At 44.9% G+C, this 5,749-nt stretch overlaps 1 non-coding gene across 1 annotated transcript; it reads right to left on the bottom strand.

The window, feature by feature from the left end:
* Window positions 1–766: 766 nt before the first annotated feature.
* Window positions 767–949, bottom strand: LOC126542693 (U2 spliceosomal RNA). Its single transcript, XR_007601839.1, has one exon. It is a non-coding gene; the product is annotated as a U2 spliceosomal RNA (small nuclear RNA).
* Between the last annotated feature and the right edge of the window lie 4,800 nt (window positions 950–5,749).

The raw sequence follows: 5,749 nt of genomic DNA, 5'->3' as shown, positions 1-5,749 counted from the left end.
TAACCCCCCGTCACTCCTTATCAACTTATTGACTGCTTAACTGTCTGTGTTGCAAGACGTGAAGCGCATAAGCCCTCGGAGAGAGGCAGCATTTCGGTCAGTGAAGGAAAACACCCCAATTGAAGGAACATCCCGCGAGAACCGAAACGCATCGGGGATGTAGCGCGTTCGGCATTAAAATTTCGCAAAAGCGAACTTTTCCTGATGTTTACAATGATCTAAGTGGACTCTACATGTGGTCTTAGAGATGGACCTTATTCCACTATCACCAAATCGTTTAGCGTAGCCTTCGCAGAAACTGTTCTGCTTTGACATTTGTTTGGTACCGCCAGCACAAGACATTCCTATGGTTTAGATATATTTTCCTTTTGTAAGCGTGGGTGTTTAGACCAGAGGATAAGACACTCGTCTTCTGAGCGTGTGATCGTAGGTTTGAAACTTACCCCCACCAAAGTTTTTCCTCTCGCATTTGTTTTGTTTTGTACATTAATTTGCTTATAGCCATTCTTCTTACATGATGGATGGACGGACAGGTTTTCTCGCTGGGTAAGCGCAGAAATGCTTACGCATTTAAATAAGAAAATAAGTTAGGAGGCAATTTAGACTTAAGTTTCGTGGGTGAAAGACGCTGGGTGAGTTGGGGGCGACAATAGAGCGGGGGCAATAGTGCACGGTGAGAAGAGTAGGAGGAGCGTCGAACTGCTTAAATTTTACAGCGAAGCTGTTTATGGCTAGGGCTTCGTGCATTTTGCTCTGCGTGTGCAAAAACTGTGGGGCCGAGCACGGAGATTGTGCATTACGGGGCCGAGCTGCGGCAGAAGTGAAGAAGGCTTCGAGCACTCAAGCAACTTGCAAAAAAAATTTAATATCTTGGGTCCAAATATAACCTGTATCAGATATTATGCTAATAAGAATAGATACTACAATTTGACTGGCATCGGCCAGGTCTTCGTTCGTACCGCCCTGTCTTTGTCGGCCTTCTAAGCGCTTGCGTATCTAATTTCCTTTCCTTCCGCTCTCCCATGGTGGCGGTCCTGTCCAAACGTCCCGTCGTCCACGCGAATGTTTGTAAAAATCACGGTGAATGAGTTCGTGCCTTTCTTCAAAATTCTGTCACCTCTGTGTGATATGCTAAACAGCTTAGCTGGGTATTTACCTTCACACAGTGAAATGACTCAATATTTTTTGGCTACGCTAACTTCGAGATCAACCGACATTTTTAAACCGTGCTATCTCCCGGAAAAGTAAACGAAACAAAGACGTTTACTTCAAAAAAGAAGAATAAAAGCCAGCACTGAAGTACGCAACCGGCGTTCAAGTTTTCGTGAGACTCCGCGCACTATTTGCAAACACCCTACCGTCCCATCTCCCCCCAGAACACTCTCCCGAAAGTTTTACGTACTTCCGCTTCACAGCGTCGGTAATGCATAAAGAATCTGCTCAGTCTAGATTTTCACGGCGCCATGCGCGACACGCTTCATGCCCTTCACGGCACCTGTACATTTTCGAGACAGCTGTTTGTGTGCGGTAGCACTTATTGGCAATCGGGTCTGTGGTTTTTTGGGTAGGCTTCAAAGTGGTTCGTGACGCTCGCTCCTAGCCTTTTCCTTCGTCATAGTTTGGCACTCGTGTTTATCGTGGTTACTGGCAGCAAATGTGGATGCCAATGCAGTGTCACTAGTGTACCTGCGCATTGCATTTATGACAGTTTATGCTATAGGCACAACAATATATTGTTTACTATGAGGACCGACCGAGACTTACGAAATTCTCAGCGCCTAGAGCGATGTATGACGACCGAGAAAGTAAAACAGTGCGATGGAGCTTCTGCGGTGCCTTCGTAAATCGTAGTTGAAAAGTTGAGCTACGTAAAGCACTTTTCTTTGTGCAGTATTCTAGCAGACTTCTCTTCTACCTACAAGGCAATTTTTCATACCCTACCTTGTCAGAAAGAGAAGACAGAGTTTTAATCTGAGCTGCAAAAAACCCGCCCTTCACATGCACGCACAAACACACGCACAAATCAGAATTTCCATTTTTTAATGATCCATTCAGTAAATTTTATTCTTGAACGAAATAATTTCAGCACTACGAAAATCGCATGCCCTACTGATTTGTTTCTTACTCGGCGTTGTGATGACCAAAAATAAGAATTTTACCTCTACGCTTGAATCTTGTTCATATTTCTTTTAACTGCTTGACATTTGTAATCCGTTTGGGTATAGCATAGTACATTAGTGTCGTATGAACTTCTTTTAACATTTGACGTGTTCAATTCACGATAAAGCCAGAGTAAATGCGAGTCTGTAGTCTAAGGCGTTTGGCTAAGTTTGATTCTGGTGAATCCGAGTGAGCCTGGCTGAGTAGAATTCTTGCAAGTCTGAGACACTAAGCAGAAATATATTTTCGGATCTAATCTGAGTGATTTCCGCTTATTTTGCGAACATCTGGTTGCAAATCATTAGAACTGCAGTCTGTGTGACGATTGATCATCTGTACTACTAACTCCGTGACCTGCACAACTTATATTTTCCTTCTTAACCTGAACTAAACTAACCACTACAGAGAACATCTGTCGAGTTGTAGCACTACACTACAGCTTCTGTACCTTAGATTGCCTACCATAGTCCGTACCTAAAAGATGGACGCTAATGTTACTCGTTTGTCCGCATAATTTGGCCAATAACTGAGAAAGGCGGACGGTAGTGAACGTGATTGTACAGATTGTGGCTGGGCAAACAGTTATAATATTTTATAACGACTTCTTTGAATAACATAGAAAGGCACTTCATTATCAAACTCTTGCCCAAATCTCGCATAGGATGTCCGGTTATCCTACTCTCTCAAAGTAGAGGAAGGTCATTAACCTCTCGAATGTGACTAGAGATTCTTCGTTACCGTCCTGCCAAGTGAGCACTTGTTAAACGCGAATCACAATGAGGCAGCCCTACGACGCTTACAAGCAACTAATGGCAGGCGAAATAACATTCTTGTGAGATGTATGAATAGTACTGTGACTTCAGAGAAAAAGTATGAGAAATTTCCGTTCTCACAAAGTAGGGTTCAATAGCTGGCGCTCTATTTCGGAGAAAATCTGCTATATCAACACTCTGGGTGGCCCGCGAGAGAAAGTCCAATGTTTTCCAAACGAGAACAATAAGCACTCATCCCAATAAGTCCTAAGCTCATTGTCCAGAGTGACCTTCGAAAATGACCTTTGACTCAGTACTCCGAAACACATCACATCTCACTCTGCCAAAAACTCATGACGCCGAAGTAGGAAGTGCGATGCGAACACTCGATCATTTTTTTCTCCACACTTTCTTCAATCAAGTTTCTACGTGACAACCCACGTCACCTGAGAAGGGATTGCTGCCTGCGAGGGAGGCCCTTATTTGGAGGCTGAGGGGAAGGCAGTAGGAATTCCGTGGATGGAGAAGAGCGTACATGCATTATGGATGCGAAGCGGTCCTAATTTCCGTCCAATATTATTCGAGCCATCATTCAGCGCAACGGGTGCCCACAATAATACCCTTCCGCTATCCTTCTTTCCGGAACGCGCGATCTCGTTTTCGTTTCATTTTGTCTTTTACGCAACGGTGGGGACGTTTATATTCTTTTGGCTCCGCAGCGCAGTTGAAGGGTGCCTGTTTAGGGAAGTACGCCGTAGAGCGTGCATTTGATCGCCCAATCGGAGAAGGCGTCGGGGAGGGAGGATGCCTAAGAGCGAACAGACGAGGCAGGAAAGGACCCTAGTGCTCCAAGCTCTAAGTAAAGCTTAGGGTTGGCAAAAAGGAACAAAGCGAGGGAACGAGTGATTATGAAGGCGATCTCTTCAGGACTGAACATTGGTGAAAAAGCGTTGGGGGAAAGTCTGAACAAGAGAGGGGAGGCAGTACGAGAGAAGGAGAAGGGTGGGCGAGGAAGAAGGCTGCCAGAATACGGCATCTGACGGCGGGCGAGGTAGGTTTTAATGGATCGGGCGAAAGCTCGCCCTCCATCAAACGCTAAAGGCAGGACGCAGGAAGAGATGCTCTGCGCGCCGGGGAAGGGTTTGATGGCGCGGTGGAGAAAAAGGAAAGGGGGACTTGCTTTCTCGGCACGCCACGCATTCCCAGGCCTGACTGGTTTGATGGCGTTTACGCCTAAGGTGCTCATTGGCAGCGCGGCGGAAAAAAGGGAAGCATTAGCGGCGATCTTTATAGGCCATAATTTGCAGAAGCTCGCTGTATAGGCTGGAGCACGGTTTTATATGCGTCCCTTAGATAAGCCGGACAAGGGGAAGTGATATTATACATTTCCTTCTTTATATTCCGAGCGCCCAAGGATTGTGGATGAAGTCGTGCCGTAGAAATTCTAAAGGACGTTGCGACGGCACAATGCGTTGAGTCAATTCAGTGCGCCTAGTACACCAAACTGTGGCCGCAGGAAACCATAGACGTTGGTTTAAGAAACATCCCTTGTTCAATCATGGCTCTTTTTGCACGCCCTGTGTTATTAGGATATTAAATAAGATACAAGACACAACACAAGCACCCATCTCATATGGGATGCAACAAATGGCCACGACTTGTAAAAATCTAAGCAAGAGTGTCATTCATTAGTTGCTTACTTTTGCACCTAGGTTATGACAAGCACTCAAGAGTGCCAAGAGCTTATCATCTTTAAGCGAGAATGACAAAATATGAAAATTTCGCCGCAGCACTTGATTTGATTTTGAGAGATTTATATTTGATTTGTCTTATAAAATGGAAGTATAAAAACTTGGAGGATATGAGAAATACTTGAGGAAAAGCTAAAACCTGCGCTATGAGCAATGGAGCGGAAAAGGATTTAGCCTAACTTTAATATACAGAAAGAGAACAATATGGATTACAGCGCAAACTCTGCTAGCTGACGTTCTAGTCGCAATTAAAAGAAAAAAGAGGGTTTCGGCAGGTTACGTAATGCGCAGAGCAGGTAACGAGTAGTATAATAGCGTAGCAGAAAGGATGCCAATGGAAGGGAAGTGCAGTCTAGATGGGCCAAAGATTAGATAATTTCATTAGATTAGGAAATTCCCAGACGTAGCAGCGATAGTATCACATGACGCAATACAGGGATAACTGAAGGTGTCTGCGAGAGGGCTTTGTCCTGCACTGGGCATAGAAATGCTAATGGGGAGTCCGCACAAATGTGAAATCGTCAGCCGCAAAGTTCCTTATAATCGACAAAACGACCAGCTTCAGGCCTCCTAAGCGGTAATGATATGAATAATTCGTGTTCTTTGGTCTTTTAGGCAGACATTTCCACTCAATCAGTGTTAATACTGGCGCAGTAAAAGGTTTGTAAGTTACCACATACTTCGAGAGAGAAAGAGAAAAATTTATTTGCAGCAAAGCAGAGACGTAGGCATAAACTATACCTTGCTCTGGCCTGCTACTCTACACTGGGGGAAAGAGACGGGTAGGAAAAGGTCTGAAGAACGACGATGATGATATGAGGAGGAGGTGCGTATATACAAGTTCAACACGGTGTGGCATCGTGAAAGCAGCGCGTCTAGCCCAGCCGCTCATAGAAAGGCTATAGCGCCACTTGTTATCATGGCGGCGCTGTTTGCATTAGGCCAAGGACTCAAAAGAAACTCGTCTTAATGCGGTATCTTATCGACGTTCGCAATTAAAGAAACCACTTCCTGTCGTTCTTGCGCGTACGCGGGACAAACGCAATATGTGTGTGATCAAGTGCTTCTGGCACGTGACAGTATTCG

This window comes from Dermacentor andersoni, chromosome 2 (assembly GCF_023375885.2).
Source record: "Dermacentor andersoni chromosome 2, qqDerAnde1_hic_scaffold, whole genome shotgun sequence".
NCBI lineage: Eukaryota > Metazoa > Arthropoda > Arachnida > Ixodida > Ixodidae > Dermacentor > Dermacentor andersoni.
Note: the sequence above shows the minus strand (reverse complement) of the source record. Positions and strands in the feature narration are given on the sequence as shown.